Below are 19,087 nucleotides of genomic sequence, written 5' to 3' on the forward strand. Positions count from 1 at the left end.
CACTAGGATGCAACATGTAAACGACGGACTGCCCGAAACTGCCGGGACCTGTAGGCCACGTTCAGTTGAGGACAACTATACGCCAAAAGAAGGGCAATGGAGGCCTTCTTTCCTTAAGCCACTAGAAGGTGTAAATGTGAACAGCAAAAGTATCTCCCTTCTTCCACACCTGGGAAGTACAAAACTCAAAAGGAAAGTGCAGGGAGAATGCTCTGTGTTTTCTTTGGAAAAGAGAGCTTGAAGGGAAACGTTTTTCTCCTCACTGGGATTTAGAGTGTTGCAGTCTCAATTGTGGCAGGGAAACACTGTTGTTCCATATCTTCTCTTCTTAACACAATCCGTTTCTTGTCACAGAAATAGGCAGGCCCCAGGTCCAAGGCAGCCTGTGTCAAAGCGGTGCTTTAACTCCAGAAAGCCCTTACGATATCATAGGCCACTAGGCTGTGCACTAGATTCTAAGATGTAGGCGAAGGCCTGCCCGACAGTTGTGGGACATGTAGGCCACGTTCAGTTGAGGACAACTATATGCCAAAAGAAGGGCAATGGAGGCCTTCTTTCCATAAGCCACTACAAGGTGTAAATGTGAACAGCAGATGTATCTCCCTTCTACCGCAGCTGGGAAGTACAAAACACAGAACAAAGGCGCAGGGGGAATGCTCTGTGGTCCCTGTGGAGAACAGGGCTTGAAACCTGACCTGAAAACGTTCAGAGTTTTCTTAAGGCACTAGAAGGTGTCAATGTGAACAACAGAAGTAACTACCTTCTACAGCACCGGGAAACCCCAAAGATCGAAGGAAGGCAAAGGGAGAGTGCTTTGTGGTCCCTTTGGAAAACAGGCTTTGAAGGGATTCACTAAGGATTGTTAGTGAATAGGTAAACCACATGGGACGACTAGCCTCGAGCTCAAGCTCTCTTTTTCTCGTCACACAGACAGGCAGGCGGCAGGTCCAAGGCAGCGTGTGTCAAAGCGGTGCTTTAACTCCAGGAAGCCTTTATGATGTCATAGGCCACTAGGCTGTGCACTAGATTCTAAGATGTAGGCGATGGACTACCCGACACTTCCGGGACCTGTAGGCCACTTTCAGGTGAGGACAACTATATGCCAAAAGAAGGGCAATGGAGGCCTTCTTTCCTTAAGCCACTAGAAGGTGTAAATGCGAACAGCAGATGTATCTCCCTTCTACCGCAGCTTGGAAGTACAAAACACAGAACGAAGGCGCAGGGGGAATGCTCTGTGGTCCTTGTGGAGAATAGGGCTTGAAACCTGACCTGAAAACGTTCAGGGATTTCTGAAGCCACTAGAAGGTGTCAATGTGAACAACAGAAGTATCTACCTTCTACAGCACCGGCAAGCCCCAAAGACCGAAGGAAGGCAAAGGGAGAGTGCTTTGTGGTGCCTTTGGAAAACAGGCTTTGAAGGGATTCACTAAGGATTGTTAGTGAATAGGTAAACCACATGGGACGACTAGCCTCGAGCTCAAGCTCTCTTTTTCTCATCACACAGACAAGCAAGCCGCAGGTCCAAGGCAGCGTGTGTCAAAGCGGTGCTTGAAATGCAGGAAGCGTTTACGGTGTCTTAGGCCATGGGCCTCTGCACTAGGATGCAACATGTAAACGACGGACTGCCCGAAACTGCCGGGACCTGTAGGCCACGTTCAGTTGAGGACAACTATACGCCAAAAGAAGGGCAATGGAGGCCTTCTTTCCTTAAGCCACTAGAAGGTGTAAATGTGAACAGCAAAAGTATCTCCCTTCTTCCACACCTGGGAAGTACAAAACTCAAAAGGAAAGTGCAGGGAGAATGCTCTGTGTTTTCTTTGGAAAAGAGAGCTTGAAGGGAAACGTTTTTCTCCTCACTGGGATTTAGAGTGTTGCAGTCTCAATTGTGGCAGGGAAACACTGTTGTTCCATATCTTCTCTTCTTAACACAATCCGTTTCTCGTCACAGAAATAGGCAGGCCCCAGGTCCAAGGCAGCCTGTGTCAAAGCAGTGCTTTAACTCCAGAAAGCCCTTACGAAATCATAGGCCACTAGGCTGTGCACTAGATTCTAAGATGTAGGCGAAGGCCTGCCCGACAGTTCTGGGACCTGTAGGCCACGTTCAGTTGAGGACAACTATATGCCAAAAGAAGGGCAATGGAGGCCTTCTTTCCATAAGCCACTACAAGGTGTAAAGGTGAACAGCAGATGTATCTCCCTTCTACCGCAGCTGGGAAGTACAAAACACAGAACAAAGGCGCAGGGGGAATGCTCTGTGGTCCCTGTGGAGAACAGGGCTTGAAACCTGACCTGAAAACGTTCAGAGTTTTCTTAAGGCACTAGAAGGTGTCAATGTGAACAACAGAAGTAAGTACCTTCTACAGCACCGGGAAACCCCAAAGACCGAAGGAAGGCAAAGGGAGAGTGCTTTGTGGTCCCTTTGGAAAACAGGCTTTGAAGGGATTCACTAAGGATTGTTAGTGAATAGGTAAACCACATGGGACTACTAGCCTCGAGCTCAAGCTCTCTTTTTCTCGTCACACAGACAGGCAGGCGGCAGGTCCAAGGCAGCGTGTGTCAAAGCGGTGCTTTAACTCCAGGAAGCCTTTATGATGTCATAGGCCACTAGGCTGTGCACTAGATTCTAAGATGTAGGCGATGGACTACCCGACACTTCCGGGACCTGTAGGCCACTTTCAGGTGAGGACAACTATATGCCAAAAGAAGGGCAATGGAGGCCTTCTTTCCTTAAGCCACTAGAAGGTGTAAATGCGAACAGCAGATGTATCTCCCTTCTACCGCAGCTTGGAAGTACAAAACACAGAACGAAGGCGCAGGGGGAATGCTCTGTGGTCCTTGTGGAGAATAGGGCTTGAAACCTGACCTGAAAACGTTCAGGGATTTCTGAAGCCACTAGAAGGTGTCAATGTGAACAACAGAAGTATCTACCTTCTACAGCACCGGCAAGCCCCAAAGACCGAAGGAAGGCAAAGGGAGAGTGCTTTGTGGTGCCTTTGGAAAACAGGCTTTGAAGGGATTCCCTAAGGATTGTTAGTGAATAGGTAAACCACATGGGATGACTAGCCTCGAGCTCAAGCTCTCTTTTTCTCGTCACGCAGACAAGCAAGCCGCAGGTCCAAGGCAGCGTGTGTCAAAGCGGTGCTTGAAATGCAGGAAGCGTTTACGGTGTCTTAGGCCATGGGCCTCTGCACTAGGATGCAACATGTAAACGACGGACTGCCCGAAACTTCTGGGACGTGTAAGCCACGTTCAGTTGAGGACAACTATACGCCAAAAGAAGGGCAATGGAGGCCTTCTTTCCTTAAGCCACTAGAAGGTGTAAATGTGAACAGCAAAAGTATCTCCCTTCTTCCACACCTGGGAAGTACAAAACTCAAAAGGAAAGTGCAGGGAGAATGCTCTGTGTTTTCTTTGGAAAAGAGAGCTTGAAGGGAAACGTTTTTCTCCTCACTGGGATTTAGAGTGTTGCAGTCTCAATTGTGGCAGGGAAACACTGTTGTTCCATATCTTCTCTTCTTAACACAATCCGTTTCTCGTCACAGAAATAGGCAGGCCCCAGGTCCAAGGCAGCCTGTGTCAAAGCAGTGCTTTAACTCCAGAAAGCCCTTACGAAATCATAGGCCACTAGGCTGTGCACTAGATTCTAAGATGTAGGCGAAGGCCTGCCCGACAGTTCTGGGACCTGTAGGCCACGTTCAGTTGAGGACAACTATATGCCAAAAGAAGGGCAATGGAGGCCTTCTTTCCATAAGCCACTACAAGGTGTAAAGGTGAACAGCAGATGTATCTCCCTTCTACCGCAGCTGGGAAGTACAAAACACAGAACAAAGGCGCAGGGGGAATGCTCTGTGGTCCCTGTGGAGAACAGGGCTTGAAACCTGACCTGAAAACGTTCAGAGTTTTCTTAAGGCACTAGAAGGTGTCAATGTGAACAACAGAAGTAAGTACCTTCTACAGCACCGGGAAACCCCAAAGACCGAAGGAAGGCAAAGGGAGAGTGCTTTGTGGTCCCTTTGGAAAACAGGCTTTGAAGGGATTCACTAAGGATTGTTAGTGAATAGGTAAACCACATGGGACTACTAGCCTCGAGCTCAAGCTCTCTTTTTCTCGTCACACAGACAGGCAGGCGGCAGGTCCAAGGCAGCGTGTGTCAAAGCGGTGCTTTAACTCCAGGAAGCCTTTATGATGTCATAGGCCACTAGGCTGTGCACTAGATTCTAAGATGTAGGCGATGGACTACCCGACACTTCCGGGACCTGTAGGCCACTTTCAGGTGAGGACAACTATATGCCAAAAGAAGGGCAATGGAGGCCTTCTTTCCTTAAGCCACTAGAAGGTGTAAATGCGAACAGCAGATGTATCTCCCTTCTACCGCAGCTTGGAAGTACAAAACACAGAACGAAGGCGCAGGGGGAATGCTCTGTGGTCCTTGTGGAGAATAGGGCTTGAAACCTGACCTGAAAACGTTCAGGGATTTCTGAAGCCACTAGAAGGTGTCAATGTGAACAACAGAAGTATCTACCTTCTACAGCACCGGCAAGCCCCAAAGACCGAAGGAAGGCAAAGGGAGAGTGCTTTGTGGTGCCTTTGGAAAACAGGCTTTGAAGGGATTCCCTAAGGATTGTTAGTGAATAGGTAAACCACATGGGATGACTAGCCTCGAGCTCAAGCTCTCTTTTTCTCGTCACGCAGACAAGCAAGCCGCAGGTCCAAGGCAGCGTGTGTCAAAGCGGTGCTTGAAATGCAGGAAGCGTTTACGGTGTCTTAGGCCATGGGCCTCTGCACTAGGATGCAACATGTAAACGACGGACTGCCCGAAACTTCTGGGACGTGTAAGCCACGTTCAGTTGAGGACAACTATACGCCAAAAGAAGGGCAATGGAGGCCTTCTTTCCTTAAGCCACTAGAAGGTGTAAATGTGAACAGCAAAAGTATCTCCCTTCTTCCACACCTGGGAAGTACAAAACTCAAAAGGAAAGTGCAGGGAGAATGCTCTGTGTTTTCTTTGGAAAAGAGAGCTTGAAGGGAAACGTTTTTCTCCTCACTGGGATTTAGAGTGTTGCAGTCTCAATTGTGGCAGGGAAACACTGTTGTTCCATATCTTCTCTTCTTAACACAATCCGTTTCTCGTCACAGAAATAGGCAGGCCCCAGGTCCAAGGCAGCCTGTGTCAAAGCAGTGCTTTAACTCCAGAAAGCCCTTACGAAATCATAGGCCACTAGGCTGTGCACTAGATTCTAAGATGTAGGCGAAGGCCTGCCCGACAGTTCTGGGACATGGAGGCCACGTTCAGTTGAGGACAACTATATGCCAAAAGAAGGGCAATGGAGGCCTTCTTTCCATAAGCCACTACAAGGTGTAAAGGTGAACAGCAGATGTATCTCCCTTCTACCGCAGCTGGGAAGTACAAAACACAGAACAAAGGCGCAGGGGGAATGCTCTGTGGTCCCTGTGGAGAACAGGGCTTGAAACCTGACCTGAAAACGTTCAGAGTTTTCTTAAGGCACTAGAAGGTGTCAATGTGAACAACAGAAGTAAGTACCTTCTACAGCACCGGCAAGCCCCAAAGACCGAAGGAAGGCAAAGGGAGAGTGCTTTGTGGTCCCTTTGGAAAACAGGGTTTGAAGGGATTCACTAAGGATTGCTAGTGAATAGGTAAACCACATGGGACGACTAGCCTCGAGCTCAAGCTCTCTTTTTCTCGTCACACAGACAGGCAGGCGGCAGGTCCAAGGCAGCGTGTGTCAAAGCGGTGCTTTAACTCCAGGAAGCCTTTATGATGTCATAGGCCACTAGGCTGTGCACTAGATTCTAAGATGTAGGCGATGGACTACCCGACACTTCCGGGACCTGTAGGCCACTTTCAGGTGAGGACAACTATATGCCAAAAGAAGGGCAATGGAGGCCTTCTTTCCTTAAGCCACTAGAAGGTGTAAATGTGAACAGCAGATGTATCTCACTTCTACCGCAGCTTGGAAGTACAAAACACAGAACGAAGGCGCAGGGGGAATGCTCTGTGGTCCTTGTGGAGAATAGGGCTTGAAACCTGACCTGAAAATGTTCAGGGATTTCTGAAGCCACTAGAAGGTGTCAATGTGAACAACAGAAGTATCTACCTTCTACAGCACCGGCAAGCCCCAAAGACCGAAGGAAGGCAAAGGGAGAGTGCTTTGTGGTGCCTTTGGAAAACAGGCTTTGAAGGGATTCCCTAAGGATTGTTAGTGAATAGGTAAACCACATGGGATGACTAGCCTCGAGCTCAAGCTCTCTTTTTCTCGTCACGCAGACAAGCAAGCCGCAGGTCCAAGGCAGCGTGTGTCAAAGCGGTGCTTGAAATGCAGGAAGCGTTTACGGTGTCTTAGGCCATGGGCCTCTGCACTAGGATGCAACATGTAAACGACGGACTGCCCGAAACTTCTGGGACGTGTAAGCCACGTTCAGTTGAGGACAACTATACGCCAAAAGAAGGGCAATGGAGGCCTTCTTTCCTTAAGCCACTAGAAGGTGTAAATGTGAACAGCAAAAGTATCTCCCTTCTTCCACACCTGGGAAGTACAAAACTCAAAAGGAAAGTGCAGGGAGAATGCTCTGTGTTTTCTTTGGAAAAGAGAGCTTGAAGGGAAACGTTTTTCTCCTCACTGGGATTTAGAGTGTTGCAGTCTCAATTGTGGCAGGGAAACACTGTTGTTCCATATCTTCTCTTCTTAACACAATCCGTTTCTCGTCACAGAAATAGGCAGGCCCCAGGTCCAAGGCAGCCTGTGTCAAAAAAGTGCTTTAACTCCAGAAAGCCCTTACGAAATCATAGGCCACTAGGCTGTGCACTAGATTCTAAGATGTAGGCGAAGGCCTGCCCGACAGTTCTGGGACCTGTAGGCCACGTTCAGTTGAGGACAACTATATGCCAAAAGAAGGGCAATGGAGGCCTTCTTTCCATAAGCCACTACAAGGTGTAAATGTGAACAGCAGATGTATCTCCCTTCTACCGCAGCTGGGAAGTACAAAACACAGAACAAAGGCGCAGGGGGAATGCTCTGTGGTCCCTGTGGAGAACAGGGCTTGAAACCTGACCTGAAAACGTTCAGAGTTTTCTTAAGGCACTAGAAGGTGTCAATGTGAACAACAGAAGTAACTACCTTCTACAGCACCGGGAAACCCCAAAGACCGAAGGAAGGCAAAGGGAGAGTGCTTTGTGGTCCCTTTGGAAAACAGGCTTTGAAGGGATTCACTAAGGATTGTTAGTGAATAGGTAAACCACATGGGACTACTAGCCTCGAGCTCAAGCTCTCTTTTTCTCGTCACACAGACAGGCAGGCGGCAGGTCCAAGGCAGCGTGTGTCAAAGCGGTGCTTTAACTCCAGGAAGCCTTTATGATGTCATAGGCCACTAGGCTGGGCACTAGATTCTAAGATGTAGGCGATGGACTACCCGACACTTCCGGGACCTGTAGGCCACTTTCAGGTGAGGACAACTATATGCCAAAAGAAGGGCAATGGAGGCCTTCTTTCCTTAAGCCACTAGAAGGTGTAAATGCGAACAGCAGATGTATCTCCCTTCTACCGCAGCTTGGAAGTACAAAACACAGAACGAAGGCGCAGGGGGAATGCTCTGTGGTCCTTGTGGAGAATAGGGCTTGAAACCTGACCTGAAAACGTTCAGCGATTTCTGAAGCCACTAGAAGGTGTCAATGTGAACAACAGAAGTATCTACCTTCTACAGCACCGGCAAGCCCCAAAGACCGAAGGAAGGCAAAGGGAGAGTGCTTTGTGGTGCCTTTGGAAAACAGGCTTTGAAGGGATTCCCTAAGGATTGTTAGTGAATAGGTAAACCACATGGGACGACTAGCGTCGAGCTCAAGCTCTCTTTTTCTCATCACACAGACAAGCAAGCCGCAGGTCCAAGGCAGCGTGTGTCAAAGCGGTGCTTGAAATGCAGGAAGCGTTTACGGTGTCTTAGGCCATGGGCCTCTGCACTAGGATGCAACATGTAAACGACGGACTGCCCGAAACTGCCGGGACCTGTAGGCCACGTTCAGTTGAGGACAACTATACGCCAAAAGAAGGGCAATGGAGGCCTTCTTTCCTTAAGCCACTAGAAGGTGTAAATGTGAACAGCAAAAGTATCTCCCTTCTTCCACACCTGGGAAGTACAAAACTCAAAAGGAAAGTGCAGGGAGAATGCTCTGTGTTTTCTTTGGAAAAGAGAGCTTGAAGGGAAACGTTTTTCTCCTCACTGGGATTTAGAGTGTTGCAGTCTCAATTGTGGCAGGGAAACACTGTTGTTCCATATCTTCTCTTCTTAACACAATCCGTTTCTTGTCACAGAAATAGGCAGGCCCCAGGTCCAAGGCAGCCTGTGTCAAAGCGGTGCTTTAACTCCAGAAAGCCCTTACGATATCATAGGCCACTAGGCTGTGCACTAGATTCTAAGATGTAGGCGAAGGCCTGCCCGACAGTTGTGGGACATGTAGGCCACGTTCAGTTGAGGACAACTATATGCCAAAAGAAGGGCAATGGAGGCCTTCTTTCCATAAGCCACTACAAGGTGTAAATGTGAACAGCAGATGTATCTCCCTTCTACCGCAGCTGGGAAGTACAAAACACAGAACAAAGGCGCAGGGGGAATGCTCTGTGGTCCCTGTGGAGAACAGGGCTTGAAACCTGACCTGAAAACGTTCAGAGTTTTCTTAAGGCACTAGAAGGTGTCAATGTGAACAACAGAGGTAACTACCTTCTACAGCACCGGGAAACCCCAAAGATCGAAGGAAGGCAAAGGGAGAGTGCTTTGTGGTCCCTTTGGAAAACAGGCTTTGAAGGGATTCACTAAGGATTGTTAGTGAATAGGTAAACCACATGGGACGACTAGCCTCGAGCTCAAGCTCTCTTTTTCTCGTCACACAGACAGGCAGGCGGCAGGTCCAAGGCAGCGTGTGTCAAAGCGGTGCTTTAACTCCAGGAAGCCTTTATGATGTCATAGGCCACTAGGCTGTGCACTAGATTCTAAGATGTAGGCGATGGACTACCCGACACTTCCGGGACCTGTAGGCCACTTTCAGGTGAGGACAACTATATGCCAAAAGAAGGGCAATGGAGGCCTTCTTTCCTTAAGCCACTAGAAGGTGTAAATGCGAACAGCAGATGTATCTCCCTTCTACCGCAGCTGGGAAGTACAAAACACAGAACGAAGGCGCAGGGGGAATGCTCTGTGGTCCTTGTGGAGCATAGGGCTTGAAACCTGACCTGAAAACGTTCAGGGATTTCTGAAGCCACTAGAAGGTGTCAATGTGAACAACAGAAGTATCTACCTTCTACAGCACCGGCAAGCCCCAAAGACCGAAGGAAGGCAAAGGGAGAGTGCTTTGTGGTGCCTTTGGAAAACAGGCTTTGAAGGGATTCACTAAGGATTGTTAGTGAATAGGTAAACCACATGGGACGACTAGCCTCGAGCTCAAGCTCTCTTTTTCTCGTCACACAGACAGGCAGGCGGCAGGTCCAAGGCAGCGTGTGTCAAAGCGGTGCTTTAACTCCAGGAAGCCTTTATGATGTCATAGGCCACTAGGCTGTGCACTAGATTCTAAGATGTAGGCGAAGGCCTGCCCGACAGTTCTGGGACCTGTAGGCCACGTTCAGTTGAGGACAACTATATGCCAAAAGAAGGGCAATGGAGGCCTTCTTTCCTTAAGCCACTAGAAGGTGTAAATGTGAACAGCAGATGTATCTCACTTCTACCGCAGCTTGGAAGTACAAAACACAGAACGAAGGCGCAGGGGGAATGCTCTGTGGTCCTTGTGGAGAATAGGGCTTGAAACCTGACCTGAAAATGTTCAGGGATTTCTGAAGCCACTAGAAGGTGTCAATGTGAACAACAGAAGTATCTACCTTCTACAGCACCGGCAAGCCCCAAAGACCGAAGGAAGGCAAAGGGAGAGTGCTTTGTGGTGCCTTTGGAAAACAGGCTTTGAAGGGATTCCCTAAGGATTGTTAGTGAATAGGTAAACCACATGGGATGACTAGCCTCGAGCTCAAGCTCTCTTTTTCTCGTCACGCAGACAAGCAAGCCGCAGGTCCAAGGCAGCGTGTGTCAAAGCGGTGCTTGAAATGCAGGAAGCGTTTACGGTGTCTTAGGCCATGGGCCTCTGCACTAGGATGCAACATGTAAACGACGGACTGCCCGAAACTTCTGGGACGTGTAAGCCACGTTCAGTTGAGGACAACTATACGCCAAAAGAAGGGCAATGGAGGCCTTCTTTCCTTAAGCCACTAGAAGGTGTAAATGTGAACAGCAAAAGTATCTCCCTTCTTCCACACCTGGGAAGTACAAAACTCAAAAGGAAAGTGCAGGGAGAATGCTCTGTGTTTTCTTTGGAAAAGAGAGCTTGAAGGGAAACGTTTTTCTCCTCACTGGGATTTAGAGTGTTGCAGTCTCAATTGTGGCAGGGAAACACTGTTGTTCCATATCTTCTCTTCTTAACACAATCCGTTTCTCGTCACAGAAATAGGCAGGCCCCAGGTCCAAGGCAGCCTGTGTCAAAGCAGTGCTTTAACTCCAGAAAGCCCTTACGAAATCATAGGCCACTAGGCTGTGCACTAGATTCTAAGATGTAGGCGAAGGCCTGCCCGACAGTTCTGGGACCTGTAGGCCACGTTCAGTTGAGGACAACTATATGCCAAAAGAAGGGCAATGGAGGCCTTCTTTCCATAAGCCACTACAAGGTGTAAATGTGAACAGCAGATGTATCTCCCTTCTACCGCAGCTGGGAAGTACAAAACACAGAACAAAGGCGCAGGGGGAATGCTCTGTGGTCCCTGTGGAGAACAGGGCTTGAAACCTGACCTGAAAACGTTCAGAGTTTTCTTAAGGCACTAGAAGGTGTCAATGTGAACAACAGAAGTAACTACCTTCTACAGCACCGGGAAACCCCAAAGACCGAAGGAAGGCAAAGGGAGAGTGCTTTGTGGTCCCTTTGGAAAACAGGCTTTGAAGGGATTCACTAAGGATTGTTACTGAATAGGTAAACCACATGGGACTACTAGCCTCGAGCTCAAGCTCTCTTTTTCTCGTCACACAGACAGGCAGGCGGCAGGTCCAAGGCAGCGTGTGTCAAAGCGGTGCTTTAACTCCAGGAAGCCTTTATGATGTCATAGGCCACTAGGCTGGGCACTAGATTCTAAGATGTAGGCGATGGACTACCCGACACTTCCGGGACCTGTAGGCCACTTTCAGGTGAGGACAACTATATGCCAAAAGAAGGGCAATGGAGGCCTTCTTTCCTTAAGCCACTAGAAGGTGTAAATGCGAACAGCAGATGTATCTCCCTTCTACCGCAGCTTGGAAGTACAAAACACAGAACGAAGGCGCAGGGGGAATGCTCTGTGGTCCTTGTGGAGAATAGGGCTTGAAACCTGACCTGAAAACGTTCAGCGATTTCTGAAGCCACTAGAAGGTGTCAATGTGAACAACAGAAGTATCTACCTTCTACAGCACCGGCAAGCCCCAAAGACCGAAGGAAGGCAAAGGGAGAGTGCTTTGTGGTGCCTTTGGAAAACAGGCTTTGAAGGGATTCACTAAGGATTGTTAGTGAATAGGTAAACCACATGGGACGACTAGCCTCGAGCTCAAGCTCTCTTTTTCTCATCACACAGACAAGCAAGCCGCAGGTCCAAGGCAGCGTGTGTCAAAGCGGTGCTTGAAATGCAGGAAGCGTTTACGGTGTCTTAGGCCATGGGCCTCTGCACTAGGATGCAACATGTAAACGACGGACTGCCCGAAACTGCCGGGACCTGTAGGCCACGTTCAGTTGAGGACAACTATACGCCAAAAGAAGGGCAATGGAGGCCTTCTTTCCTTAAGCCACTAGAAGGTGTAAATGTGAACAGCAAAAGTATCTCCCTTCTTCCACACCTGGGAAGTACAAAACTCAAAAGGAAAGTGCAGGGAGAATGCTCTGTGTTTTCTTTGGAAAAGAGAGCTTGAAGGGAAACGTTTTTCTCCTCACTGGGATTTAGAGTGTTGCAGTCTCAATTGTGGCAGGGAAACACTGTTGTTCCATATCTTCTCTTCTTAACACAATCCGTTTCTTGTCACAGAAATAGGCAGGCCCCAGGTCCAAGGCAGCCTGTGTCAAAGCGGTGCTTTAACTCCAGAAAGCCCTTACGATATCATAGGCCACTAGGCTGTGCACTAGATTCTAAGATGTAGGCGAAGGCCTGCCCGACAGTTGTGGGACATGTAGGCCACGTTCAGTTGAGGACAACTATATGCCAAAAGAAGGGCAATGGAGGCCTTCTTTCCATAAGCCACTACAAGGTGTAAATGTGAACAGCAGATGTATCTCCCTTCTACCGCAGCTGGGAAGTACAAAACACAGAACAAAGGCGCAGGGGGAATGCTCTGTGGTCCCTGTGGAGAACAGGGCTTGAAACCTGACCTGAAAACGTTCAGAGTTTTCTTAAGGCACTAGAAGGTGTCAATGTGAACAACAGAGGTAACTACCTTCTACAGCACCGGGAAACCCCAAAGATCGAAGGAAGGCAAAGGGAGAGTGCTTTGTGGTCCCTTTGGAAAACAGGCTTTGAAGGGATTCACTAAGGATTGTTAGTGAATAGGTAAACCACATGGGACGACTAGCCTCGAGCTCAAGCTCTCTTTTTCTCGTCACACAGACAGGCAGGCGGCAGGTCCAAGGCAGCGTGTGTCAAAGCGGTGCTTTAACTCCAGGAAGCCTTTATGATGTCATAGGCCACTAGGCTGTGCACTAGATTCTAAGATGTAGGCGATGGACTACCCGACACTTCCGGGACCTGTAGGCCACTTTCAGGTGAGGACAACTATATGCCAAAAGAAGGGCAATGGAGGCCTTCTTTCCTTAAGCCACTAGAAGGTGTAAATGCGAACAGCAGATGTATCTCCCTTCTACCGCAGCTTGGAAGTACAAAACACAGAACGAAGGCGCAGGGGGAATGCTCTGTGGTCCTTGTGGAGAATAGGGCTTGAAACCTGACCTGAAAACGTTCAGGGATTTCTGAAGCCACTAGAAGGTGTCAATGTGAACAACAGAAGTATCTACCTTCTACAGCACCGGCAAGCCCCAAAGACCGAAGGAAGGCAAAGGGAGAGTGCTTTGTGGTGCCTTTGGAAAACAGGCTTTGAAGGGATTCACTAAGGATTGTTAGTGAATAGGTAAACCACATGGGACGACTAGCCTCGAGCTCAAGCTCTCTTTTTCTCGTCACACAGACAGGCAGGCGGCAGGTCCAAGGCAGCGTGTGTCAAAGCGGTGCTTTAACTCCAGGAAGCCTTTATGATGTCATAGGCCACTAGGCTGTGCACTAGATTCTAAGATGTAGGCGAAGGCCTGCCCGACAGTTCTGGGACCTGTAGGCCACGTTCAGTTGAGGACAACTATATGCCAAAAGAAGGGCAATGGAGGCCTTCTTTCCATAAGCCACTAGAAGGTGTAAATGTGAACAGCAAAAGTATCTCCCTTCTTCCACACCTGGGAAGTACAAAACTCAAAAGGAAAGTGCAGGGAGAATGCTCTGTGTTTTCTTTGGAAAAGAGAGCTTGAAGGGAAACGTTTTTCTCCTCACTGGGATTTAGAGTGTTGCACTCTCAATTGTGGCAGGGAAACACTGTTGTTCCATATCTTCTCTTCTTAACACCATCCATTTCTCGTCACAGAAATAGGCAGGCCCCAGGTCCTAGGCAGCCTGTGTCAAAGCGGTGCTTTAACTCCAGAAAGCCCTTACGATATCATAGGCCACTAGGCTGTGCACTAGATTCTAAGATGTAGGCGAAGGTCTGCCCGACAGTTCTGGGACATGGAGGCCACGTTCAGTTGAGGACAACTATATGCCAAAAGAAGGGCAATGGAGGCCTTCTTTCCATAAGCCACTACAAGGTGTAAATGTGAACAGCAGATGTATCTCCCTTCTACCGCAGCTGGGAAGTACAAAACACAGAACAAAGGCGCAGGGGGAATGCTCTGTGGTCCCTGTGGAGAACAGGGCTTGAAACCTGACCTGAAAACGTTCAGAGTTTTCTTAAGGCACTAGAAGGTGTCAATGTGAACAACAGAAGTAAGTACCTTCTACAGCACCGGCAAGCCCCAAAGACCGAAGGAAGGCAAAGGGAGAGTGCTTTGTGGTCCCTTTGGAAAACAGGCTTTGAAGGGATTCACTAAGGATTGCTAGTGAATAGGTAAACCACATGGGACTACTAGCCTCGAGCTCAAGCTCTCTTTTTCTCGTCACACAGACAGGCAGGCGGCAGGTCCAAGGCAGCGTGTGTCAAAGCGGTGCTTTAACTCCAGGAAGCCTTTATGATGTCATAGGCCACTAGGCTGTGCACTAGATTCTAAGATGTAGGCGATGGACTACCCGACACTTCCGGGACCTGTAGGCCACTTTCAGGTGAGGACAACTATATGCCAAAAGAAGGGCAATGGAGGCCTTCTTTCCTTAAGCCACTAGAAGGTGTAAATGCGAACAGCAGATGTATCTCACTTCTACCGCAGCTTGGAAGTACAAAACACAGAACGAAGGCGCAGGGGGAATGCTCTGTGGTCCTTGTGGAGAATAGGGCTTGAAACCTGACCTGAAAATGTTCAGGGATTTCTGAAGCCACTAGAAGGTGTCAATGTGAACAACAGAAGTATCTACCTTCTACAGCACCGGCAAGCCCCAAAGACCGAAGGAAGGCAAAGGGAGAGTGCTTTGTGGTGCCTTTGGAAAACAGGCTTTGAAGGGATTCCCTAAGGATTGTTAGTGAATAGGTAAACCACATGGGATGACTAGCCTCGAGCTCAAGCTCTCTTTTTCTCGTCACGCAGACAAGCAAGCCGCAGGTCCAAGGCAGCGTGTGTCAAAGCGGTGCTTGAAATGCAGGAAGCGTTTACGGTGTCTTAGGCCATGGGCCTCTGCACTAGGATGCAACATGTAAACGACGGACTGCCCGAAACTTCTGGGACGTGTAAGCCACGTTCAGTTGAGGACAACTATACGCCAAAAGAAGGGCAATGGAGGCCTTCTTTCCTTAAGCCACTAGAAGGTGTAAATGTGAACAGCAAAAGTATCTCCCTTCTTCCACACCTGGGAAGTACAAAACTCAAAAGGAAAGTGCAGGGAGAATGCTCTGTGTTTTCTTTGGAAAAGAGAGCTTGAAGGGAAACGTTTTTCTCCTCACTGGGATTTAGAGTGTTGCAGTCTCAATTGTGGCAGGGAAACACTGTTGTTCCATATCTTCTCTTCTTAACACAATCCGTTTCTTGTCACAGAAATAGGCAGGCCCCAGGTCCAAGGCAGCCTGTGTCAAAGCGGTGCTTTAACTCCAGAAAGCCCTTACGATATCATAGGCCACTAGGCTGTGCACTAGATTCTAAGATGTAGGCGAAGGCCTGCCCGACAGTTGTGGGACATGTAGGCCACGTTCAGTTGAGGACAACTATATGCCAAAAGAAGGGCAATGGAGGCCTTCTTTCCATAAGCCACTACAAGGTGTAAATGTGAACAGCAGATGTATCTCCCTTCTACCGCAGCTGGGAAGTACAAAACACAGAACAAAGGCGCAGGGGGAATGCTCTGTGGTCCCTGTGGAGAACAGGGCTTGAAACCTGACCTGAAAACGTTCAGAGTTTTCTTAAGGCACTAGAAGGTGTCAATGTGAACAACAGAGGTAACTACCTTCTACAGCACCGGGAAACCCCAAAGATCGAAGGAAGGCAAAGGGAGAGTGCTTTGTGGTCCCTTTGGAAAACAGGCTTTGAAGGGATTCACTAAGGATTGTTAGTGAATAGGTAAACCACATGGGACGACTAGCCTCGAGCTCAAGCTCTCTTTTTCTCGTCACACAGACAGGCAGGCGGCAGGTCCAAGGCAGCGTGTGTCAAAGCGGTGCTTTAACTCCAGGAAGCCTTTATGATGTCATAGGCCACTAGGCTGTGCACTAGATTCTAAGATGTAGGCGATGGACTACCCGACACTTCCGGGACCTGTAGGCCACTTTCAGGTGAGGACAACTATATGCCAAAAGAAGGGCAATGGAGGCCTTCTTTCCTTAAGCCACTAGAAGGTGTAAATGCGAACAGCAGATGTATCTCCCTTCTACCGCAGCTGGGAAGTACAAAACACAGAACGAAGGCGCAGGGGGAATGCTCTGTGGTCCTTGTGGAGCATAGGGCTTGAAACCTGACCTGAAAACGTTCAGGGATTTCTGAAGCCACTAGAAGGTGTCAATGTGAACAACAGAAGTATCTACCTTCTACAGCACCGGCAAGCCCCAAAGACCGAAGGAAGGCAAAGGGAGAGTGCTTTGTGGTGCCTTTGGAAAACAGGCTTTGAAGGGATTCACTAAGGATTGTTAGTGAATAGGTAAACCACATGGGACGACTAGCCTCGAGCTCAAGCTCTCTTTTTCTCGTCACACAGACAGGCAGGCGGCAGGTCCAAGGCAGCGTGTGTCAAAGCGGTGCTTTAACTCCAGGAAGCCTTTATGATGTCATAGGCCACTAGGCTGTGCACTAGATTCTAAGATGTAGGCGAAGGCCTGCCCGACAGTTCTGGGACCTGTAGGCCACGTTCAGTTGAGGACAACTATATGCCAAAAGAAGGGCAATGGAGGCCTTCTTTCCATAAGCCACTAGAAGGTGTAAATGTGAACAGCCAAAGTATCTCCCTTCTTCCACACCTGGGAAGTACAAAACTCAAAAGGAAAGTGCAGGGAGAATGCTCTGTGTTTTCTTTGGAAAAGAGAGCTTGAAGGGAAACGTTTTTCTCCTCACTGGGATTTAGAGTGTTGCACTCTCAATTGTGGCAGGGAAACACTGTTGTTCCATATCTTCTCTTCTTAACACCATCCATTTCTCGTCACAGAAATAGGCAGGCCCCAGGTCCTAGGCAGCCTGTGTCAAAGCGGTGCTTTAACTCCAGAAAGCCCTTACGATATCATAGGCCACTAGGCTGTGCACTAGATTCTAAGATGTAGGCGAAGGCCTGCCCGACAGTTCTGGGACCTGTAGGCCACGTTCAGTTGAGGACAACTATATGCCAAAAGAAGGGCAATGGAGGCCTTCTTTCCATAAGCCACTAGAAGGTGTAAATGTGAACAGCAAAAGTATCTCCCTTCTTCCACACCTGGGAAGTACAAAACTCAAAAGGAAAGTGCAGGGAGAATGCTCTCTGTTTTCTTTGGAAAAGAGAGCTTGAAGGGAAACGTTTTTCTCCTCACTGGTATTTAGAGTGCTGCAGTCTCAATTGTGGCAGGGAAACACTGTTGTTCCATATCTTCTCTTCTTAACACAATCCATTTCTCGTCACAGAAATAGGCAGGCCCCAGGTCTTAGGCAGCCTGTGTCAAAGCGGTGCTTTAACTCCAGAAAGCCCTTACGATATCATAGGCCACTAGGCTGTGCACTAGATTGTAAGATGTAGGCGAAGGCCTGCCCGACAGTTCTGGGACCTGTAGGCCACGTTCAGTTGAGGACAACTATATGCCAAAAGAAGGGCAATGGAGGCCTTCTTTCCATAAGCCACTACAAGGTGTAAATGTGAACAGCAGATGTATCTCCCTTCTATCGCAGCTTGGATAATGTGAATAGCATTGGATAAGTGTGAATAGCAGCGCATCACATCTTCCTGCCGCTCCACCAGGACTGAAGAGCTTGGGGTGCTGCCAGCCCATAACCTGCATTGATGTCCACAGTCCTTAGTGAATCCCTTCAAAGCCTGTTTTCCATAGGGACCAACAAGCACTCGCACTTTGCCTTCTTTCGGTCTTTGGTGCTTCCAGGTGCTGTAGAAGTAGTTACTTCTGTTGTTCACATAGACAGCTTCTAGTGCCTTAAGAAAACGCTGAACGTGTTCAGGTCAGGTTTCAAGCCCTATTCTCCACAAGGACCACAGAGCATTCCCCCTGCGCCTTCGTTCTGTGTTTTGTACTTCCCAGCTGAGGTCGAAGGCAGATACAACTGCTGTTCACGTATACGCCTTTTAGTGGCTTATGGAAAGAAAGCCTCCATTGCCCTTGTTTTGCAATATTGTCCTGAACTGAACGTGGCATACATGTCCCAGAAGTGAAGGGCAGTCCGTCGCCTACATCTTAGAATCTAGTGCAGAGCCTAGTGGCCTATGACACCATAAACGCTTCCTGGAGTTAAAGCACTGCTTTGACACAGGCTGCCTTGGACCTGGGGCTTGCCTATTTCTGTGACGAGAAATGGATTGTGTTAAGAAGAGAAGATATGGAACAACAGTGTTTCCCTGCCACAATTGAGCCTGCAAAACTCTAAATCCCAGTGAGGAGAAAAACGTTTACCTTCAAGCTCTCTTTTCCAAAGGGAACACAGAGCATCCTCCCTGCACTTTCCTTTTGAGTTTTGTACTTCCCAGGTGTGGAAGAAGGGAGATACTTTGGTTGTTCACATTTACACCTTCTAGTGGCTTAAGGAAAGAAGGCCTCCATTGCCCTTCTTTTGGCATATTGTTGTCCTCATCTGAACGTGGCTCACACGTCCCAGAAGTTTCGGGCAGTCCGTCGTTTACATGTTGCATCCTAGTGCATAGGCCCATGGCGTAAGACGCACTAAAAGCTTCCTGCATTTAAAGCACCACTTTGACACACGCTGCCTTGGACCTGCGGGTTGCTTGTCTGTGTGACGATAAAAAGAGAGCTTGAGTTCGAGGATAGTCGTCCCATGTGATTTACCTATTCACTAGCAATCCTTAGTGAATCCCTTCAAACCCTGTTTTCCAAAGGGACCACAAGGCAATCTCCCTTTGCATTCCTTCTGTCTTTGGGGCTCACGGTGCTGTAGAAGGTAGATACTTCTGTTGTTCACATTGACACCTTCTAGTGGCTTCAGGAAACGCTGAACGTTTTCAGGTCAGGTTTCAAGCCCTATTCTCCACAAGGACCACAGAGCATTCCCCCTGAGCCTTCGTTCTGTGTTGTGTACTTCCCAGCTGCGGTAGAAGGCAGATACATCTGCTGTTCACATTTACACGATCTAGTGGCTTATGGAAAGAAGGCCTCCATTGCCCTTCTTTTGGCATATAGTTGTCCTCAACTGAACGTGGATTTCAGGTCCCAGAAG

This window comes from Hyperoodon ampullatus, assembly GCF_949752795.1.
Source record: "Hyperoodon ampullatus genome assembly, chromosome: 10".
NCBI classification, from domain to species: Eukaryota; Metazoa; Chordata; class Mammalia; order Artiodactyla; family Ziphiidae; genus Hyperoodon; species Hyperoodon ampullatus.